Here is a 25,112-nt window from a genome sequence, read left to right as displayed (position 1 = left end):
AAAAAATTCTGACTAAATGCCTTCTTCAGCTGCGTATAAAGTAAGCACAATGCAGTAGACGTGATATTTTTAAAGGATTCTGTGGACGATGTCATGATTATTTAAGGATAGTCTGTTTATTCCAAAAAATAACGTGTATAAATTAACAATTGATTTTAAAAGTATATTGAATAATATCGCTTTCAATAAACGTGTATACCTAAGAAGTAATTGTATTGCGTTTCAATAAAATACTAAAACAGGTGGGGAAACACGTTTAACTAGTACAAAACACTAAACTCAATTTTTGGTCTCACAATGGGATTACACAACAATCTCAAACGTTCATTACACGTTTGTATTACAAAGCAAGAAAAGTACATCATCCGGGGTAACTACAAGATTGTGAAACGACACAGTGGAGATGAAGGTTTGTCTCTGATTGGTTGTTACCGTGGTGACGGCCTCGTTCTGACATCCCATTACGTTATATAACAACGTTTGTGGAGCGTTAGGCTTCATTTTGGTGGCTGCAGTATGGTGGTGTGTTAAAGGTACTGTTCAAGTTAATATTTCACTTGTTTATATAGCACACTTTTGAAAACAAATATTACAATATTTGTAAGAACTAGGGATTTGTCTTTAAAACAATTAAAGTGTTTATTGGGTGTGTACGATACATGATACCGAGACTTGTTAGCTAGTTAGAAAATCTGTATTGTTGCTGGAAGCGCTTGAACAGCGTAATACATTGTATATACAGTATTTTTGTTGAAATACAGCTGTATAGAAAGCATATTTGATAAATTATATTTATTCTAGTTTGTCAATTTAAACTGTCTGTGAGCATTTTCTACGTGTTCGGACAAACTTAAGAGTACTAGCTCACAAAAAGAAGATATAAGGGGACTGTACGTGGTAATTATGTGTATGGACGCAATGGAGGTTGAAATAGAACCGGAAGTAGTCCAACCCTGCTCTTACCAGAAAAGGAGGTTCACAAAATGGAAGCCCAGGAAGTGTTTCAGTGGTGGCGGTCAGAAAAGCTTACTAAAATGGAAGCGTAACTCTATCCAGGCATCAAGAAGATACCGACGACAAGGCCTCTATCAGACGGGGAAACACAGACATGGAAACCGAAGGCTTTTTATCGTGAACCGTGCTGATTGCAAAAAATTGCATCCCAGCAATGGCCCGACTTTTCCGGGTATGCAAGCTCCTAGGAACACTACGCAGTATCTTATGCACCTTGTTTACCAGGATCTCGTAAACGATTCAGTTAAAGGACAGGATTCTGAATTTGAAAGCTCTTGTAGTACTGTTGCAAGTGACTTTGACTCTCAATATATGGGACCGGAACTGCTTTACTACGAGGCTGCCTCTTCAAAAAGCACTTGCTGTCAGTCAAACATTGATTTGTAAATGACTCGTGACATTCTACGGTGCGACTTTGAAAACGTCTTCAATGTTTCATGGGTCGAAAACATTTGAAAAGTTCAAGCTGAACTGACAACCCAGCGATTGTCTTTTTTTTTTTTAAAGACAGCGGCCATTGAGATGTGCAATATTACTCGACTTTGTGTAATGTGTGTGGTGTTTATATGCTATTAAGTGTGCATGTTTCAGTAAAACATGTGTTGATTTTTTTTTATTTAACAGAAATCTCATTTTTCGATTTACTAATTCCGAGAACTGTAAATAACGTTTTTGGCAATGTAAACATGTTAAACAGGATTAGTTTGCAGGGTATTATGAGAAATTGAGTCCAATTTTTGTTCAAAATAATTTGTAATTTTTTAAAGCGTTTCACTTTCGATATCGTGTACTTTCAGTTTGTTACACTAATATTTTGTTAATGGAAAAATGTATTTATGTATTTTTAAATCGCTGTTTTGAATGTAATCCTATACACCTTTAGTCCAAACAATGTTGGAATTGCTTTGCCCATTCATGCACTGTGTGAATGAAATTAAAATACTTTTATTCATGGATTTTCCTTGTCTCTTAGTGAATCTGAAGCAGCCTGTCTGCAGAGCCGTTCTCATCCTTGCAACCTGCAGACCTCAACCTCCGGAGTCTGAGAATTCAGATCTGCAGTTGGCATCTGGTGTGGTCTCCAGGTAAATGTGCCAGCTGAGAATACAGGTACACTGGCATGTTTTTGCTGTTGAGCAAATTGTGTATTATCTGTACACTTACAGAAGAGAGAATACAGATGCTACAAAGGACTGCACAAGTTTAGTTATCCTTAGCCACTGGGTAGATGTACAAAGTGTCTAAGGCAGAACTTTACTCAACTCATCATATTAACAGATTGCATTTTATTTAGTTTCTTCTAGGATCAGCCTTAAGAGTACACAGAACTTGGAAACCAGTTTTGATTTAATTGTTTTGTTCAGGTATCACTCTTCAGGAGGACTGTAGCCTGTTGGGTCCCATGCTGGTAACTTTTAATTTTATCCTTAAAGTAGGTCATGTTATGGTGCAGCTGCAGATCTACAACTTTTAAAATGGACAACTTTTCCCTGTTGGTAAGGATGTAATGTGGATAACGTGGATTACTTTTTATTTTATACTTGCTGGTCAAGCATAAACGTATTGTTCTGAGATTGGTGACAACAATTTGTTGGAATTCATGTCTTTTTGAAAAGTTTAAAAACAAAAAGCAGCGAGTAAAGAATTGATGACTGCAATATATAATGGAATGTGTCCTTTTTTTTTTTTTTTTTTTTTTTTTTAGTATTCTTTCTAGTTGACTTCCAGGTATCTGTTGGAATTCAGCTGGTGTGATGTGCTAAAGAGATGTCTGCAACCAGTCAAGTGCTCAATATAAAAACAGACAAGGGACAACTTGAACAGCTGTTATACCCCCTAGCAGAAAATAGATACAAAATATCATTGGGACTTCACATTGCTTGATAATTTGATGCTCATACCACAAACATAGTGCTATGGTATTAAGTTGGCCATATAGGGTCTATACTTCATAAATACTGTTTCACATACAAACCATTATTACTTGTGCTTTTAAAGTTACTAGCATTAAACTGCAGAAATATCATACGTATATTTCACATTATTAACCTTCGATGGGCAGTAAAAATATTTACAGTTGATGTTGGCATTAGTATGTGTAAAGCTGTCTTTTGACTTGTAGATGGGAAAAACAGTTAAGCATTGGAACTCTTCTAGATACAACCCCCTTTTTGTATAGTGTTTTGTTATTTAACTAATTACCAATGAAGTAAAATGAATTAGTTTCACATTTATCTAGTCTGCCTGGATTAGTTAGTAGTTCCCTTTTGAACTTGAACATGCTTTCACAAGGAAGGGCGCTGTTTCACTTGCACAGCGTTTTGTTTGGAAATCCAGTTGCTTGTGTTTAAACTGTGTTCATGTACAGCTTAAATAAGTTCTAAGTCTTTTTAAGCCTTATAGAAACATTAATTTTTTTCAAAGTACCCCCCCCCCCCCCCCCTTTTTGTCTCGTACAAAGGTTTGCCACAACTGTAAACTGGTGCTTTCTGTATGACTAAAATTGTTTATTTACTTAACTGAATTGTATGGTTAGTTCCTGTCAATTAAGTTCTTGTACACAAAGTAATTTGACTGGACTTTTAAACTTGAGGATTGTAGACTTTTATGCATTCATCAACCAATTGCAACACACAACCAACTAATTTTACAATGGGAAAAGTTCTGGTTAGAAACCTGGATGTAGAAAAAGCAAGTGACAATAAGAAAACTGCTAGTAAAAATAATGACCAACACCATGTTGAAAGAACATTTGAGCTGTCTAAGAAGTTGACATGATCTGCAATTTGTATCGGAGATATGTTTAACATTTTGCTGTGATTGATCTATTACAGCCCTAGGAACGGGACAGGTATCAATGATTCGTTAAATAAAAAAATAAATACATTTTCACCAAAAACTGTGTTTGGATTAATTGAGTGTTTTGTTTATTTTGAATGTGGTGCCAGCATATCTCCTATGTGTTAAATTGCCGCCTGCCAAGTTTGTCTGGGTTGGGTACATTTTACATCTTAACATGCCCCAGTGCTGCATCTGTTTTGTGAAGGTGTGTTCTCACCCCCAGGTGGTGAGGGAGGGGTGGTGCAGCTGCACTCCTGTGGTGGATATACCCACACAACTTCATGCTAGTCATGTACATTTTGGTGTTCATACAGCTGTATCATATTTAATTATTCTGACCAGCTGCTGTAATGCAGTTCTTGGTATTGCACCGGTAGAACAAAATCTGATTTAGGTAATGATCAGAAATCGCAGTTAAGGATTTTGTTGGTATGCAGTAAATTGGTATTTTCGAGTGTTGGTTTTGTTTCTTAATAGAAGCAACCATGGCTTGAAGATGTCATGAGTAGCATTCCACTGTAGAAGCTCTTTTTTTGTGTGTGTGTTTTAGTGAAGTAACCCTTTGGTGAACCTATTGCTCTGGGGCGTACACATTACATTATAGGTTTTAAAGTGACAAAAAGCGGACACAGGTTCTTCAGTTGTACTGTTTTTTTACATATTCCACAGTTACATAAGGTCTTTGGAAATGAGATTCTTAACTGAGAAACACTTTGACCAAATCAGTGACTTCTTTGGCTATCTTTGGGACATCTAACACACACCTGACAAATACAAAATAAAATCCCTCTTTATAATGCACATATAGTAAAGCACAAATGTAACTTTCCGTGAATTACCCATGCATAAAGCACCATGTAATCAACGCTATATTTTTTACAAAAAAAAAAGGTAACATTCCCACTTGTGGATCATTTTAATTAGAAGTTTTCTTAACACAAAATAGCCTGGCTAAATGGCTTCGGAGTTCAGTTTGAAGTGACAGACAAGCAAACCAAGTGCGAGAAGAAGAGGGAATGGGCTCGCCCCAGGTTCGGCTGCAGTGTGGCTAAAGCATCTCATCTGGAGAAAGCCGGAGCTCCTCTCGCTGTAAAAAAGTAAATACATTATGAAAGATAACCACGTAATAGGCCTAATATTTCTGTAGTTATAAAACAAATGCTGAATAAGATGTCTGTTCTAAAGTGCTAGCGCAGCTTTTCCGTTCAGATACTGTATCAAAAGGGAGAGACAGAAATGTAAGTTAGACTTAAGTTTTTTACAGTTTGAGCAACATCTGTACTGTTTTACTGTAAAAGTATTGCATGAATCACTAGTATAGGAAATGAGTGGACATGCTGTAGGAGCGTTATAACAGCCTTTTAGCAAGGGAGCACTGTATATCGTAAGGTACCTCTCAAAGTGGCTGTTGCATTTTGAAAAAATGACCTGAAGTTAAAAATCTCACTTTTGCATTCATTATTTATATATTCAATTTAGAGATTGTGAGCTGAACCCTTGAGATATTTTAGATATGGCAAAGACAAAGGAATTCCACAGCTTTCGTGCAACCAACCTGTTTACAGCAATTCATGCATAAAATGTGAAACTGAATGGATATCTTAAGTTTCCAGGGACAGCCACTTCTGTAATGAGATACTTTATTTTAGAATTGTAATACTTGGCCTACTCTGCAAGAGAGCCTATTCTATTGTTGGCTTTCATCATTAGGAATGTGGCACGCTGAAAATGTGGCACTACCTAAGCCTCAAAGCGACAGATAGTCGTGACAATCCAAACTAAATATCGGCAAGCAGGGTTTATGTCACTAAATTCACTCATGTCCTAAAATGTTCTGAAGTGGAATGTAAAGATCTATAGCTATGGCCAAAAGTTTAGCATCACCCTATAGAATCAACTAATTGTGCTTCACAGAGTCGACTGCAGTATTTTTTAGTAGCATTAACTAATTTTGCTTCATAAAGTCAAATGAAACCTGCTGAATAATGTCAACATTGAATTACATACCGCTTTGTAGGTTTCCATATACAACAAAAAACTGATACAAATTGAAAAATGTGACTTTTCTAAATCTAACACAAAATACTGTACTACTAAGTCTCAATGTTTTTATTATATATATATATATATATATATATATATATATATATATATATATATATATATATATATATATATATATATAGTTTCTGTGCAAACTGTCCATTTCTATGAAAATGTCTTTTTAAGTTTGGCTGTTGTACAATATGTCCAAAAAAAAGGTAGTGGTAAAAATGCAGTACAGTGGGCACAATTATAAATTTCATTATGGTAAATTCCCTCACAATGAAAAATCGCCCCCCTTGAGCTTCAAACATATATTCAAGTGAAACCTTCAATGTTCTCTGATTGGTACATTTGTTCCTACACATTTGGCATTAGTGTACTTATTGAATACTTCATCTTCAACGCTAACTGAAGTTTGCCTTAAATGTATATGGACCCTGAGTGGTATTTCAGTAAGGAATTCAAAAATTCTCTTTTGTGAAGACGCACCAAACTAAAGAGCTCATATGTATTATACTGTCCTCAAATACATTGGCTACCTTTAGTGTGAGGAAATGTTTCACTGAGTCAGTGATTGGCAGGTGTCCCCCATTCCACTATTAAAAGCCATTTGCATCTTGAAAGGGATTCCTTCTAAAACATTAGGTTTATCCTTACTGCATGATATTTGATATTGACTTCTATAGAACACATGCTAAGGCTACTCACCTAACTTAGAGCCACGTGGGCTGCATTATTTAAACTCGGTGTGTGTGTGTGTGTGTCCTGCTCCGTGATCATTCCTGGGCAAAATAGGGAGTGCATACACAGCTGTCTTCCTCAATGACAAAGCTGACAACAGGATGGAACTGTCTGTTACCGTGGGAACCCAGGATCCGCTATTTATTTATGATGCGGAATCAACAGTTCTAAGAATGTTGGGTATGTTAAACTCTTCACTGGATTTCCAATATAAAGACAGCTGCACTGGTTAAATGATACTTCCAAATGACAGTACCGAGTAGGCAGAATTTATATTGTTGTAACACTCTTCCATTAATAGCATATTAATTCATTTATTTAGAATATTCATTTGGGAATGTCCACTGGGACATGGGTCTCTTTTATGTTAAATATTAAATCTATCGTACTTTATGATCAATGACACATGCAGCGCTAACTTTTTTGGTACCAAACATTATTCTCACTAATAAATCTAATAAAAGTGAATTTAAAAAAATAACATGCATTCTTTGCCTATGCCCTTGTTTCCACCAACGTCATGTATGTAGCCGCATAACAAACAATGTAATGTAATAAACAACAAACAATCTGAAATTCAAGCGTAGAGTAAACACCTACAATCTACTAGTACTTCGGTTATGGAAATGTTATTAAGTTTTTTTGCATATACACCCAGAGAGGATGCGTAAAGTGGCATCAACCCATTAAAAAAGTGGCAATTAAAATATTCACTTTCATAAAGCACTTTTAAGCAGGCAGTTATTCAGCAGTAATAGCTGTTTAACAAAACAGTAGCTCAGCTAAAAGATAAATGTTTGTCTTTCAGCTAATTACAGAGTTTGGCAGAATGCTATCTCGAAGTGGTTTGTTAAAGTTTTTTAGTTAAATAGATCTGCAATAAAAACAACATTAAACCAATGTACAATACAACACTGCAAAAGGAATTATGAACCTGAGACTTTATATCTATCAAATACAGTAAATTAAAGAAAGAAAGAAATAAGTTTGCCTCTGTACGAAACTTGAACCAGTGTACAGTAGATGCTTGTCACAGTTTTCAAATGCTTGGTTAGAGTGGGGCTGTTGTTGGAGAAATTTCTCAGCATCACACTTGTAACATACTTAATACTTTAAGTGTGTACCTTATGCATAGGTTTAGATTTTGCCTGTGAACCGCTGTGTGCTACAAAAGTTGTTTTTTTTTCTAATGGCAGCTGTGTATGTTGATAACCAGGGAATGCAGCCCTTGACTTTTAGTATACACATAAACACACTTCTAGAAGTCTATGTACATTTTCTGTACAAAGAACAGAGGTCTGAATACAGCTGCAGCTAGAGCAGTTTTTCATGAGTTCACGGGCTGACAGCTGGAGATAATGGTTGAACTCTGATCCTTGAAACCATTTAAAAGGCAAATATTTTAAATCCAAAGTCAGTGCTTCCTTTGGATGCTTTCCTTAATAGTTTTATCTATTGGTTTAGGCAAGAGGGTTTCTTTGATATTCATTATAGTAGAAGAAGATCCAACATAAGTATTTATATAAAGCCAAAGAGGCATATTTAATATTTTCACCAGTTCTTTACTCAGAAAATCCCCACAACAGCTCAGGAGTCTGTGTAGTATGGTGACATGAAGCAGGCCACTGTGACACTCCTCACTGCATCCCAGCCGATATCTGCAACTTGCCAATGCCATGACGCAAACCCGACTACTTGAATCATATAGCCTACACTATGCAGTTGTGCCTGTACCAGGTGAGGTGCTCCATGATGACACTTTTAACCTTACACATTTTTCATTTGATACAATGACCTATGACGAGTGACTGGGGTAATAGCCTGTATGTAATTGTATACCGCATCTGCCCCTCCCTCGTGACAGCAGTAACGCTTTTTGTAATGTTCGCCGCAATCAAGTCCCCTTTAGAAATTCTAGGACTCCTATGTTTGTTGTTCAATGACAGATTTAGTGCAGATGTCCCAGCTGCCACTCAACAGCCATGCATGTGCATGGAGTATTGTCAAAAGGTGACCTTCACATCTGCTAGCAGTGTTTATATCATTGATTCAGTTGGCAGAGAAAACAGCAGGCAAAAGGACTCAATTTTTCCCAGTCCCCCCACAACTCTTGACTGTAAACATTCTGTCCTTCCTCCCTCATTGTGTGACAGTAATGAAACAGGTGCTCTCTCCCTTTCTTTAATCACCTTTCATGTTTTGTTCTTTGTGTTTTTTTGTTTTTTTTAAATCTGCCACTTGGTGGCAGTAAAGCTTAATTATATTAAATACTGAGTTTCTACAGCCCTGTATAAACACAGTACAACTCCATTCACAATTTATGGACCACTGTTCATAACAAACATACTGCATTTGGTCACTTTATATGAATAATAGTCTTTATTTAAATGGTCCATGGGACGGGGTGCCCCATCCCTGTGCATATTTTGTGTTTTATGTTGTATGTGGGAAGCCATATAGGCACTTAAAATGTTCAGAAAACAGGACACATTTTGATATATCTACTATGTTTTTTTTTGTTTTTTTTTATCACATCCTATCTACTGAGGTAGTGGGAACATTTCTTAAATTGAGTGTTTTAAAAGGCACAATTACATCTACTGGTGACTTTGCTTTTGAAAAAGAAAAAAAAAAACAAGTAAAGCTTTTTCGCCTTCACACAGTTTAATCTGTGAGTTGAGAACCAGTGCTGGTGTTTTCTGTATTGAACCCTTTATACTTAATATTTAAAAGCTCATTTTCATTCTGAATCTGCTGGCTGATGTGTTGTTTACACAGCTTGGGTTACAGAGTGGGAAAACAGGTAACAACACAAACAATCCAACAGTTAAGACAGGGTTGGGGGCGGAGTGATGACGGAGTAAACAAAGGTTATTAACAAAAGGTTCTGACTGTTTACCCAGTTGTCTGTTATGGCGCACTAGTAATCTCCTTTTGCCCAACAATATGAAATATGTACTACGAACTCCCTCCAGGAACCAACTGCCAGTGCATTGCCAGTGCAGGCGGCTGTAACACAGCCTCTGAACCTGAACACGGAGGTTCAATCCTCACTCACTGCCTCATATGTTAAGGATGCCAACGTGCAGTTACTGACAAGGTGTACTCTTTTGTTACTTCTGAGATGTTCGGTGTCAGAATGATCCGATGACACGTTTCTTCTGATGCAGATGCACTTTAACTCTTCTTTAACAGAAGCAGCTGAAATATTGTCAGTGGGCAAACTAAAATAACACTAAGATGATAACTCCAATCAGAGAAACAAGGCAGTCTAAAGCAATGTCATTCATTATAGTTGTCCAAAATGCTTATTCGAAATACACTCCACAAGCCAGTTATTTAAACAGTAGGACCTTCTCAAGCAGATGTTACCACCTGGTAACCATGCTGTTTGACTTCAGCCTAAAGTACCATACCTCCATGAGCTTGTAAGGAAATGCTGGGATGGGGCATTTGCACATCCTTAACATATTATTGAAGCTAGCTGATGAGGCTCAATTCCTGTTCTCCTTGTCTAGAGACCAATTTGTGTTCTCTTCTTTGCTGTAAGAGCCAGACTGTCAGCGGATCGGGCAGGCAAGTCTATATACAGTCTTTACTGCTCAACTCAATCAGCTAAATAAGAGAGTTCATTAATACATTCTTCACTTAAGCAAATCTGTATAGTTACTACTTAACTCAGTCAGCTGCTGGAGAGAAATCATAAAAAAAGATACAGTTCCTCTATTAAATGGGCTTGCTTTGCCACGTCTGGAGACGAGATGACCTTCATACAAACAGCAGTGTATTGCTTTGTTTACAACAGCTAATGTAAGGTCACAGTAAATATAAGTACAATTATAGACATTGCATACAAGAACTAGACATTACTAGCTGAAACACCTAGTTAAGTAAGTATTATATACTGATAGTCAGCACTCCAGATAAGATTTGGGGTCATTGAGTAATTTACTCTCCAATTTAGACACTGTATGAGTACATACTTTAAACTTATGGGCTATGCATTAACTACAACCTTGCATTTTAACTTTTATGTTACTTTGAACTACTGTACAAAAACTTGGTCTTACAATAAAAACAAAAACAATAAGTTGTCAACTTATCTATAGCATGATCGACACCTCCTTACAGATTGGTGGTACGCCTTCACATGGATGAGCCGAATTGATGGTAGGATGCAACTGGAAGTCGGCCATCTTGGGAAAAGGCCGTAGCTGTAAACAACTATTGTGATCAGCTGTGTTGCGTGCGGCGATTGGATAGATCGTGGCGCCACACTGATCACAAGGAGGAGTTTAGTAGTACAAAGGGGACGCAGCTATGCGAGTACAGCCCCTTACCTGAAATCATGCCAGAGTGCTGTGTTTTTGTTTTGTTATTGTTTTGAAGACGAGTAGCAGCTTGGGAGCTTTTCTGTGCACTTGTGGAATTAATGTATTGTGATTATTATTTGTTCATCCTTTTTGTTTGGGACTGAATGCCTGCTGTTTTAACACAGGGGGTGGATTGTAATTATTAAAAACTGACCTTTTTATTGTAAATATACCTCCTGATTGGACATTCACTTATTCCCAAGTGCAAGGCCTGAAGAGGATCGACAGTAGTGCACTACCGGGCAAGCTTAAAGTCTGGTGCTTTCAGTTTGGTCTTCTTCCAAGGTTGCTGTGGACCCTTTTATGACGTTTCTCTGTCAACAGTAGATAAACCTTGATTAGTTCATTCATTAGGAAATGGCTTTGAATTCCACAATACCTTAGCAAGGAGGTGCTCTATAGTAAAGGGAAACTGCAGCTGCCAGTCTCAGCTGTACCTGAGGAATTCAAGTGTGCTAAGGTTCAGCTGGAAATTACACTGATGGAATCGCGTGACGACTGTGTAAGGGAGGCAGCACCCATAGTGAGAACTGGGAGACAATGGGCAGCAAAGGACTCTGTGGAAGATGCAAAGGCTGCCTTTTGTACAACAGGGAAGAGGAGGCCTTGGTCTCAGTTCGGCTCCTCTGAGATGGCACAAAGCAGCTCCAGCTGAAAGGAGGAAGCTGGTCATAACTGAAGTGCAAAAGCAGGAGGAGAGGATGAGTGTGTAAAGGCAGTGTCCCAGGCTAAACAGGGAGAATGGATGGGATGGGAGAATGTGGAACAACATAAGATTGGTTGGTGAGATCTATGGACAATGGAACAGAGGATGATCAGCGTCTTAATCAGGTCCACATATGATGTTCTTCAAACACCGCAGAACCTGATTGTGTGGGTAGAGAAGAACCCTGCATGTCCTTTGTGTTCAGCACCAGCTACCCTGAAGCACATTCTTAGAGGATGTAAGGTGGCTCTGAGCAAGGGTCACTTCACTTAGCATAATGACCAGGTGCTGCGATGCTTGGCATTAGTACTGGATGAATGGCATAATAAGATCAACAGCTCGTCGCCAATCAGTAATAGCTGCACACAGAGAACGACATTCCTCCAGAGCCATCAACAGAAAAGTTTATTAGATTCGCCTGGGACAATTGGAGGCTGCCTTATTTTTCCAGCTGAGATTGCTACAAACTACCTTTTGACCTAACACTGTCCTGTGGTCAGTCTCAGCATGCCTTGTTCTCCTGGTGGAGCTAACAGTGCCATGAGAGGATTCTGTGGATGAGGCTTACGAGAGGAAGAAACTGGTATGCTGAGTGTTAGGTGCTGTGGTGGAACAGCAGGGGTGGAAAATCCAGGTTTATCCAGTAGAAGTTGGGTTATCAGGGATACTGAATTCAGTGGACAGGAGTTGCAGCGCATAGTGAAGGCTTTATCCGAGGAGGCAGAGAAAAATAGCAACTGGCTCTGGTTGAGGAGGAGAGGCTGATCGGGGACTTCAAAAGAGAGGTGGTGGATGAAGTTAACATTAGTGAAAATAAATGAATGGCTAAGGTAAGTAAACTGAGCTGGGTTGGGTGGGGGATGAAAGGGACTGGAGCCTTCCTGAAGGCTAGTCGACGAAACACCGAAGATGAGAGGTGCCCACATGATGACCGCTGCGAAGTGCCCCACCCATCCCATTCCAGACTATTGCCATGCTGAGGTGCTAGGGAGGCCGCACTGCAGTTGATCCATGGAGCGAGCGACACCGCTGTTGTGTGTGCTGATGCACCAGGGAGGCTGCAAAAGGGTTGATCCCTGGAGTCAACATTATACTTCAACTATCAGCACCGGGCCAATAGGAAATCCATGTTACTTGGTGGTAGAAAATCGCTGAAGGCTCATATAGTACAACAAAGCTACGTCTTGGTTGGTCCCCACCACTACTATCTAATATTAGCATGAAGTAAACTGTCATGTAGTGAAAATGTGGTACATTTTTTTGTATTATTATTATTTAAATCAGAAATATTGAAAGTTTTTTTTGGATACTCTTGAAGTACATTAATGCAAGCACATTGGGAAAGTCTAACCCATGTAGTTGCCAAACCAACAGTAATGCTTTGACTAATGCTTTGACTAGCAAAAGAACACACTGATAATCTTTCAGTGTGGGTAAATTGCACCCATTGTTCTGTTTGCTTTTCATCAGATAAACATGTCATCTTTCATGTGGCAGAGGATCAAAGTGAAATACATTTTTTAAACTCTTTTACCCTTGTCTAATACATAGACTTACATGGTATAAGCAAAGACAAAAACAACCTGCCCTTTTATTCCGCTGAAAGGTTAAAACAATGTCAATTTCCCTATTTTGGTCAAAGAAAGTTAGTAGAGCTGTCATGTAGCTTAATATAATTGTCAATATTTGCAAACAGATAATAACTGTGACACTGTACAGAGCACTAGGAAAGATGATGTTTGCAACCCAAGATGGAAAATGACTGAACAAAGACAGTGTCATTTATTTACATAGGGTTTTTTTTTTTAAACTCGGAAGCCGAATGTAAAACCATGGCCAATGTTCTGCCAAAACAACTTAAGTTCAGACTCTGTAGTCTGTTTAATGGTTATGTTTGAAGTTGTTTTTGTTGAAGATTTCCCCTTACAAGGCCATATAAACAGTATAAACAGCAAGGCCAATCATTGCTGGCAGTGCAGTACAGAAACTCTAGGATTAGACTGCCTGTAATCTGTAAAATAATTTCTACAGTGGCATTCTGGGTCTGTTGTTTTGAATGCCCAATTTATTTGGTAATTTGCTGTTAGATTTTACCTTTCGTCCATTCTTTGCTGTGCAGCAGAGCTTCACTCAATACCTTGACTTAATATGGAGTCATTAAATTGAAATAATGGTTTGAACCTGCAGCATAAAACCAGTTGAATGAATATGGTTGGAATAATCATTTTCAGTATTTTAACTTAATCTAGGCCCTGTATTGCCACTGTGAGCAGTAAAAGTATTGTCTTCCTTTCTGTTCTACACAGAAAAAAAAACTCACCAAATTCCATTAAATATCAAAAACATGATGGGAACTGAACAGATGATTATGTACAATGGTTAACAACAGTCACACCTATAAAGTTCTGTTCAGTAAAAAAAGGCACATGGAAATAGGTTTGATTTAAAATGTTTTGTTCTAATTATTTTTCAAGTTTACACATGGCTTTGCCAACATTTGAACTACATGAACATTTTGAATGAACATCATGTCAATATAATGTTAACACATTATATGATAACATAATAATGGAGCAGAAAAATGCAGCATGGGTTTGTTTAAAGGAAAAAGAAAGTGATATCTAAGCCTGATAAATTAACGAATTTGCGAGCTCTGAAATTTCCTGCCATTTATTTTCCACGCATTTTTAAACCAAACTGTTTGATTTGTATAAATATTGCTGGTAGTGACAGCTGTGCAATATAAATTTCTGTGCAACAGAAGCGTTTGCTCCAGACTGCTAGTGAATGGTAAATTAAGTTACTGTATAAAACTTTGTTCCCTTGTAACTTTTTCTTTTCAGGCAACAGCTACTGTACAACAGGTTGATTTGCAAGCTTCTGACCTGGCACATAAAATCAGCTTTTTATTTGGAAGTTTCTATTTCTGTATGTGATAGACACATTGTAACAGGGTGGAGTGTTACATGTGTCGGTCATCACTGAACAATACTGAGGCAGACACAGAGCACTGGGTGTTGACACACCGCACAGGTGCGTAGATTTAATATCAACACAAGTGCTAACACTAGGGTACCAGCAATGGTAACCCTAGTGTCACATTTAATAAAGAAAACAAAACAAAGCTAAAAATAAAAGTTTGCCACACAAGCTTTTCCTCCAATCCGTGACTGCCATTTCGCCTCCCGTCTGGGGCAATGACTTGGTGTACTGTGACTCCGCCCCCTTTCTTGATGGCCATCTACCTGGAATGAATTGCCAGACCATCCAGTCCGGGGCACACTGTTCCCTTTACACAGTGCCCTCACAGTTTGGGAGGAAGATTTATAACCAAGATTCATTCTTTCTCTGTCACAGTGACATAGTACCTAAATAAATACTTAAATAAAACGTGTCAAAAAGCAAACAAATCATTAGTGAAAGTGCCCCCTGCAACATTAACTCTTATTCTGTATTTATAGCTGTAGTGGGGGATGCATGTTACTAACATGTTTGGAATCACTATAGCAATAGGATTACAGATTCCAGAGTTGGGAGACTAGAATCAAGTCGGCTGTACTGTGGATGTATTAAAAGAACATGTTACCAAAAGAGGAATGCTAATTTAAATCCTTTGAAGCAGTCTAGATTTACAGTCGGCCTACCGTATATCTTGTATGGTCATCACACCACATGAAACCTAGTATACCATGGTGCTGAAATATAATATTTTTCAAATTCTATTGACCCTTCAATGTATGCGTCTGCTGCAGAGTCTGTTATTTACATTGCCTGAGTTCTGTCAGTATTTAGCCTGAGCCTCGTCATAGTAACTAAATGTTATGTTAATAAAATCTACCTGCAGTGTATTTTGAGCGTCCAGAACAGTAGAGCCAGATGGTAAACTACAGGAGCTGTCAGTATATTAATATGCGCTTAATTTTTACACAGAGTGTGACCAAATCTAAATTCCAGTAACACTTAAGAGCACATCTGTTGAATAAATTGGGCTTATACAATTAAAATATAACTCAATCTCTCTATTAAATTATAATTAGGGCTTCTGTTTTTCTGTTTTTATTCATTTCATTTTTTGGTGCTTATTTTTAGCTAAGTTTTATGCAAATAGTTTTTTTTCGGAGCTTTCACTTTTTATATACTGTAAGAAATTATTGTTTTCAGTTACTTTAAATATTGCTTGGACGTTTATTTATTTTTTCTGTCAAAATATGTATAGTAGTAACTGAACAGTACTTGCACACTTAAGTTGTACATTATTTCCTTTGCTGTCTTCCACAATGAAATCCTTATGGTCATGGTCACATTCTTCTGGTGTTTTTGTGTGTCTATGCATTTTTTTACATTTCGCCACATTTTCCAGTTATTTTTTAAATCATCCATATCTTAACTGTAATATAGCTTTAAATACCACAAACAAGCCTACATTCCTAATTGTAATCTTGTTTTAAATCTTGCAAGCGGAGTCTCCAATAGAAATGTAGGAATGTGCTGTCACTCAGTAGTTGGGGCGGGTTTAAAGTATTCAGAACGAATCAATGATAGATACAAGTCAGGAAGGAGGGACATTGCCCAGCTGCACTGGGAAATGTATATATATATATATATATATATATATATATATATATATATATATATATATATATATATATATATATATATATATATATATAATATATATATATATTTTTTGCAGTAGATTAATAACAGAAAAATATCCCACCAAATGTTTGCAACATATTTCCTTTACAAGAACTCAAACTCCCAGAAGCTTTACGCATTTATTTTCTGGCCTTTCCAGTCACTGCTTTTCAAATGATTGATGTGATTTCTACATCGAATGAAAGAAAGAGAACCTTTAGAATACATTCGGTTTGTAGATGATATTTTTGGGGTTTGGACACATGGAGAAGAATCTCTTTTCCAGTTTCATAAAATGGCAAATGAAATACACAGTAATATTAAGGTGGACCTTCGATGGACAAGGAAAGAAATAGAATTTTTAGATACCATATATATATATATATATATATATATATATATATATATATATATATACTGCTGTGCAAAAGTCTTAGACATGTTGCATTTTTCTACTCCGATGCATTATGAGCATCAACAATTTACTCAAAGCCTCCACTAGTGTTTTCTAGTATTCTAACAACCTTGACTTGCATAAAGAAGGAAAAACATTGAAATAGCTCACATCACTTGATTTTCAAGGTGTGGTATCCGAAGCATAATCAACAAGTACAGAGAAATATCATCTGTAATTGACAAACCCTGGACTGGAAGACCCAAATATCTGCCTAACAAGGATAAGCAATACTTGAAGATAATATCCTTAAGGAATAGAAGGAAGACAAGCGTTGAATTGACAACAGAACTGGCAGAAGGCACAGGTGTCGTTGTCCATCAAATCAACAGTACGAAGTTCACTCTTGAAATCACGACTTAAAGGATGTGTTGACCAGGTGAGCCATTCAGGGACCTTCATGCAGTCTTTTGAAGTGTTAAATTTAAGTATCTGCAAGGAACAATCAATACATTTTCTTCACCAATAGCTACAAATAAAATACCATTAAAAAAAATCACCTTTGCCGTAATGCGTGTGAGTGTTTCATTTAGAAAATGTGTGCCCACCAAAATGATGGAAATACGTATTAGGTAAGATTTACTGGAATTCTTTTGTTAGTCTATGTACTTTAAAAGTCTTGAAAGAGTGGTAATATATTGGTGATCATCTGTGTTAAATTTTAGGGATTGAGAATCAATTCATAAATGAGTACAAAATACAAAGTATCACCTTCATTGCAGGGTTCAGAATCTTAATACAGGGTTTACAGATATATCTTCATAGTTCATACATAGGGTACTATTAATACAAACTTGTACACATAGCACACATATTTTTGGCTGATTAGTACAGCAGTGGCACTAACTTTTAATTCAGAAGAGTAACAATATAAAACTGTGTTGTTGGCATTTTCTCTCAGTAAGTGTGATTCAGTCCGATGTATTTACTGATGTGATGTGACAGTGCTACAGTAAATGAGAAATTATGCAGTGTGCCAGATATCTGTGTCAGCCAACGTGAATGTTTAATGCTGCTCTACCTGGAAGTAGGACACGGGCAGCTGAAGGCACTGATGTGCGCCTGTGCACCACAGGGACCACTCTATATCACCTCTCCTCATTACTCTATGCAGAAAGCGTCAGGCCAGTACACTCTGTCTATTTTCAGTCACTTACCATTGAATTGTTAATGGGGTACAGGGGCATCGAGGCAGTCGCCAAGAGACTTGCTTTTAAATGATGGCAGCTGCAACGAGAGGAACCGTATTTGTTATCCAACCTTGTGATGGCATCCACTCTAAATGTGTCAAGGACACTTGAGCTTCACTTAACAATGTCACCTGCAGAAGTTTTGTATAAAACTAGAAATTTTAAGATAACATCTTGATCCCCTTAAGAAGTGTGCTTTGTCATGCTAAGTCTTTTATTCTGAGGAGCAGTAGAAAGGGTAAAGTGCTCAATTAGTTGTACACATGCCTTATTCTGGACATACTCTACCAACATCCACATTGTATTATAGTGTGTGGTGTGTGGTTAAAGCGGCTTTATGTGATTGGATGTATTCAATCATAAAATACCTTTCTCCTATGGACCCCGGGAGGGGACATGAAAGAAAAAACATCGATCTCGTGCGCACATTTTACTATCTCGTTACCACGAGATACCTTAGATGGTAAGACGTGCGCACAAGATATATATTTTTATCTCTCATGTCCCTTCCCGGGCTCTGTACAATCCTTCTAGGATTCTCCAATAAATAGAAAAAAGAAGATTTGAGTAGCTTAGACTTGGTCGTGTTTGCTTAATATCAGAGTAATACATTTATGAGATTGTGATTAACATGGATAGCAGAGGGAGGGACCAAGGCTGGAGGCAAGATTTCACATGCCTCCGTGAACTCTGCAGAAGACTGGGATTACTTTTGTTTCATCAACAGAGATTTAGGCAAAGCAGGGTTCTCAGGGACTTTCATTAACAATTGTACATAACCAAGTTAAACAAGTATCCCTTTAGAGTTCTTCAGTCCTGTGGAAATGTTAAATCTGCTTTTACATGGTTACAGTATGTTGAGTTGTGGTACTGAGCCACAGTGCCAAGACTGAGAAGTTTAAATTCATGTGTCCATTACTGCTAGCAGATATATAAATCCCAAAACGAATGAAAGAAAATGAAAAAAAAACTGCATTTACTTGTTATAGACACCACACAATCCCTTGTCAATCAATGGGATTCATACCTGGTCTGTGCATTCACATTCATTTTTCTGTGTTCCTTGCCCTTCCATCCTTCCCTCCACCACCGTTGCAACAGTTTCTCCATTTATGGGCAGCTAAAGTCTGCTACCCTGTCTTGGGGAGCCTACGGCACCCTGATTCCCCTCCTTTAGGGCACCCCCATCGGGAAAGAGGGACCCCAAAGTCAAACCCAAATACACTACAGACCACCTATGCAGTCATTCAAGTCTAGTGAATATCTGTAATATTAGGAGAAATAGTAACACATGTATCAACAAAGAAAAATGTTTGAACTAGCACTAAATGACTTAATTTGATTGTGTTATGAAGATGTGGTTAGTTTGCAAAAAAACATGAACAGTTTGCATAATTTAAGTGCAGTACATTCTAAAGCAATTAAAATAATAAAAACAGATGCTGGCAGTACTGTACATAACCTTGCAACTATGCAAAAGAAAGTATGGAAAACAAAACAGTGACTTAAAATGTCCTTGCAGAATTGTTATCTTTGTTTTAATTTCTTATTAGATGTGTCTGAAGTAAAAAAAAATGAAAAAGGACAACCTTATCATTTAGTTACTGTTGTTTAAAAACTGTCTAGACTGGCTATATTTAGCTTAGGTAAATGGTGGTTTTCTAAGATGAGTGTCAGCACAGTTCAAAGGGGCATAATACCTCTAACTATCATAGCTGTTTTAGCAGGAAATACTAACACCAGCAGATTAAATTTACACTACAATTACTGATTCTTTGTGCTTTAAACAATCTACTGTAGAACCATATTATCTTACATATATATATATATTTTTTTACCTGTTTAGTATCTTATTATCATTATGACTTTAAAGAAGCTCCCTTCTAGTGTCAAAGTGTTACAAAGAAAAAAAGGAGAAGGTCTGTAATTATACTGCCATTTCCTCACAGGCTCCAATTGTTTTTTCAAGGAAAGACACAACAAGATGCAGTGGGATCTCTTTTTTCCACACCCTTGTGAAATTTCCAGTTACTCATTCCAACTAGATTGTAATGGTGTCCTTTTATATGGTATCTGTAGCTTTATTATATTGATATGGCAAAGACTCATTGTGCTTCAATATGAGCTGTCGCACTGGACTCGTTATGTAATAGTTAGGGGTAATAAAGCAATCAAAAGCAAAAAGGTAATAATGGACCATTTAAATTCAGTTTGTAATGATGTCATGTCAAATTATATTAATGTGCCCTAGTTAGCTCTTTTAGTCATTTCTGTATGTTTTTATATTTCTTGATAACTTTTATAGAAATTCCAAACAGGTAATAATAGATTTCAGCCACTGAAGGGCACTGTTGATGAAAAAAAAAGTTCAATCACATTTTTTATTCTGAAGAGAAGCTACAGTTTCTATTTAGATGGTGGGAGTGTGAATCATGGAAACTTTGGTTTTCAGATGAATTTGCTTAAGTCATTAAAAAAAAGTGATTCAGCTGGCCACTTAAGCCCCCTCATGTTTGTGATGTGTGGCATACTGAACAACTACGTACAGTAATGGGAAAGAATAGAAATGTTACAATAAAAAAAACATGTTTTCATACAGTACACCATTCCTAACCCCACTATCTGTGAATTGGGGCTTTGTCATTATAACTGTACCCATTCCTAGCCCCAATATCTGTGGATTGGGGCTTTGTCATTTTAGCTGTACCCATTCCTAACCCCACTATCTGTGGATTGGGGCTTTGTCATTTTAGCTGTACCCATTCCCAACCCCACTATCTGTGGATTGGGGCTTTGTCATTTTAGCTGTACCCATTCCCGTCAGGATATTAGAATATGAGATGGAGGGCTTCAAGGAGTTTTAGAAACCTCACAACATTTATTCACCAATCAGGAAGTGCCTGGAGGGCACTCACACACGATTGTTGCACAGATTATTCATTCGTCCACTAAGAAAAACTACCCATTTCCCTTTCTTTAAACCTATTAAGGCCAAATATATGTAAATATTTCTGTTTCTCTGCCCTGATTGTAATCAATCAATCCTACACAGTTGCAAACTAGGACACTACATCGTTTTCTTTGGAGCACATTGCTCTATGAAATGGGTGTAAATATTAAAATTTGTTACCAATGATATATCAAATGCAAACACATAATCCTAGGGTTCATATGAATAGAAATGCCATGTGCAGTCTGTGTTCATTTTCTGAGAGATTATATAACTTGTGAATCCCTTGGTTTGCAATTTTACAGTTAAGGGTTATCCATTGCACAATAAGTCACATTATAATTCGTCATAATCTGCACACTTGATTTTTTATGGCATGCAGAGGCATAGCCAATATTCACAATAGCCCCTGTTTATCTGAACCAAACTTTTTTTTCAGACACAGGTTCCCTGCATGTTTAATAGTAAGATTGATGTTATGCTAAAACATACTGTGCTATCTTCAGGATTTGGCTATATTGACAGTATTGTCAATATCACATGTCTATACTTAACTGTGTAAGATCCTGGGACAGGTCACTTTGTCCGGGTAGCATGGACGATGTTCAGCCCATTGTCCTTGGCTTTGCAGAAGGAACCTTTTTATACCTGATGCCCCGCTGGAACACACCTACCTGCTGATTAGTTTCCATAGCTGGCAATCACACACAGCAGGCAGGCTCTCCCAGGAGCTTCAGCTACTTCCTTAATTAATTACAATTACAATAAGCACACAACATTTACAATATACAGTTACACAAAAACCCATCTTGATGTGCAGGTCCCTTTAGGAGTTCACAGTATTTTACAGCTGTTTATGTTTAGGGCAGATCCAGTGAAAGAAACAAGTGTGTATCTATGCTTTCATGAGACTTTTATATCCTAGTATGCAAACTGTGATTCGGTCTTTTGCATAGATCCAAGTGTGTAAGATAACTCGGGAAAAGTTGTAGAACATATGGAGTTCCTTCAGATGAAAAGAAATGCCAGGCTTATGATTGTTCTAATTAAATCCCTAACTCGTTGTTTAATATGCTGATGATTAAACAGGAAACAAAATGGTCCCTTAAGGGACATCTGCCAAAATGTAAGATATTGTTAATTTATTTTATGTTAAAGTGGTCTCCAGATAATGATAAGATTGTGGATGCCAAACCATTACTCTCTTGTATTAACAAATTACACATTTCTTATGGTACTGAAATTATCCCAGCAGCAACCAAACACAAAGAGCAAGGCACGATCTGATGACGAGAGATATAACAGCAGTGCTTGATCTGATGAGCAGAGATGTCAAGTCACATTGAATATTCTGTAACTAGCTGGAAAGCTGTTACTGGAACAGCTGGAAAGCTCTCTGTGTTTGTGAGATCTTTCCAGTCTCAAAAAACTGCTAGGGAGTTGCTAAATATATCAGTACAGCAATGGTTTTATCAACCTCCAGACTTTCTATAATACATTACTTGTATTATTGAACTTAATTAATTAAACTAACTTAATTAATGTACACACTGAGCATAAAGATCATCATTAAAACTGAAAATCTCATTGTAAAATACATTTATTGACTTGTTACTGGATACCCAGGTGGCACAGTATATGCAACCCCAGTAGAGATTTACACTTCATTTTAGACTGCAGGCAACAAAGACTTGAATCCAGAATTAATAATTAAAATGATTTATAATTAAAAGGAAATATAATTAACCTTTTTTTTTTTTTAACCACCACTACCAGATCCAACCAAGATAAACCATTGGGGAGCATTTTATAGTTTCATTTCCACAGGTGAAGATCTTTTCCTCCACAGCTGCTGATCAACACCTATCCTTGTAACTATTTCATATTTCCTCCCACCTCATCCGGACCATCTAACTCATTTATACCAGAAAAAGGTCTTATCATTTTTTTTTACCGGCAAGTTCCCATCAACCTATAAGGTATATAAACCTACTTCGCAAACTCAGCCCTGCCGTGCTTTCAAATTACCACCGCCACCTCACTTCCAGCCTGATGAGTATAGGATGAGGCGTGCTCCAACTATTTTTATACTACTTTATTATTTTTCTTCAACCAATGTTTTTGGAAATCTGTAAGATTTTGTATTTAATAAAAGTGGTTATTTAATGCAAGATTGTCCTCACTGAATATAATTTGTGTTTGTATTTATCATTTGGTCAAATTAGCTTGAAATATGTAACAGTCTGGATGATAGAGAAATTTGCTTAGATAGGAGTCAAAAAATGTTTCCTTTTTAATAATAAAAAACAAATACTCATAATAAATACAAGTGCTAACAGCTTCAGGACCTTGGCATGCTATCATCAGTTTTCTATTGATGCTGACAGGTTCATGTCTGGATTATTTATAGAAATATTAACAGGGCATTGCTTTTACAGGACAGCATTATGTCAGTTTGACATGCTTCATTTATTTGTTTATTTATTTATTGCAAAAGGGCTGCATTTTTTTAAATTTGTAGTAGCTTTAGTAATTTTTATAGCCTTGCTTATAAACAACTAAACTGTAAAGCACGATCATTTTATGAATCAAAAGGCAATAATTTGAAATGTTAATTTGTATCACATAGAAAAATACTGAATGAAGAGGTCTCTAAACCCCTTGGACTGTACGCTTAGTTTTTCCTCTTTGGTCAAAGAGTTTACCAAGACTACTTCCAGCCTTTTAGAAAGTTGGACAAGGTCTTCACTGCTGAAGGCTTGTGAGCATAAGGTATGGCTTTCGGACCTGTTTCTATGCAAACAGTTTTTAGTTTTTGGTCAATTTGCGCAGCTTTTTAGCATCAGAATGGTGATTTACCCACCCTTTATTATTATTATTATTATTATTATTATTATTATTAATTTATTAATTTATTAATTTATTAATTTATTAATTTATTTATTAGCAGATGCCCTTATCCAGGGCGACTTACAATTGTTACAAAATAACACAGTACAAAGTATCATATTACAGACAAGTTATAAAGTATAATACAATCAATAGCAAATAAGATCAAATTCAGATAAGAGCAAACTAAAGAATATAATAAACAATTACATTTGAGAGCAAGTTCGACTAAGAGCAGTTAACTTATAGTAAAAAAATATAGGAACGTCCAGTAAGAGCACGTAGTAAGTACGATAAATGGATAAGAGTGAATTCAAATAAGAGCAATAACAAAAAAGTGAATGCAGATACCTATAAGATTAAAATCAAATACAATATGCAGGAAGTAATTATAATTAAGAGCAGTAGTAGAATACAACGAGGTATGGAGCAGTTCAGTGCAAGTACAAGCTGATGCAAGCACTGGTACAGTTAGGTACCATGGTTTGGCTGTGTACTTCCTATAACAGTGGTACTCAACTCTGGCCCTTGAGATCAATTCCAGTCCTGGTCTTTATTCCAACCAGGTCCTAAATTAGTTAATTGCCTCTTAACAGCTTCAATTAACTACATTAGAACCTGGATCTCGAGGGCCAGAGTTGAGTACCACTGTCCTATAGCATGAGGAATGTGCTTGATATGTGTATGCTACGTCACATGACATTCTCACGACAATGGAGAAAGAATTTGGCGTTTCTAAACTGCATGGAAACGCCGCTTTCTACTTCCAATGTGAAATGTGATTCTCTGTTTGACAGTGATGCCCACTGCTGAATGAAGAACAATGTGCTCACACAACAGGTGCTTCCCTGGTAATCTCACCTTATTAAAGTTGTATGGATCAGTGGGAGTCTGCAGGTAGCAACAGAATGGGAGAAAACATCTGCAGGTAAGGAAATAAATATACTCAAGTTCATCCTGCAATTCATTTTTAGAACTCCCAATGCAGTCTCTCCTATTCTATATAAAAATGCACACTACAAGTCTCTTGGTGTTTATTTAGAGTACCATTCCACTTTGGCAATTTGCATTCTGTCCAACTACAACAACCTTTAGTCTTGTAACAAACCTTGGAATATTTGTTAATATTTATTACATTTTCTAAAAGACCAAACACTCTATTTGTATGGCAGTCAGACAGTTAAATATCCTGTTCTTGTAGCTGGTCTATTACTATTAAACACAGAATAAAAGAGAGAGATTCCTTTACAATTGGTTATACTGCTGTACT

At 37.0% G+C, this 25,112-nt stretch overlaps 1 long non-coding RNA gene across 2 annotated transcripts; it reads left to right on the top strand.

Annotated features, from left to right (window-relative positions):
* Positions 1-477: 477 nt before the first annotated feature.
* Positions 478-2,644, top strand: LOC131737507 (uncharacterized). 2 transcript variants are annotated; one of them, XR_009329154.1, is made up of 2 exons: positions 478-533; positions 1,988-2,644. It is a non-coding gene; the product is annotated as an uncharacterized LOC131737507 (long non-coding RNA). The 2 variants fall into 2 exon arrangements; XR_009329155.1 differs by having other exon boundaries at positions 509-1,565.
* Positions 2,645-25,112: the final 22,468 nt, after the last annotated feature.

The sequence above is a fragment of the Acipenser ruthenus genome, chromosome 7 (assembly GCF_902713425.1).
Source record: "Acipenser ruthenus chromosome 7, fAciRut3.2 maternal haplotype, whole genome shotgun sequence".
NCBI lineage: Eukaryota > Metazoa > Chordata > Actinopteri > Acipenseriformes > Acipenseridae > Acipenser > Acipenser ruthenus.
Note: the sequence above shows the minus strand (reverse complement) of the source record. Positions and strands in the feature narration are given on the sequence as shown.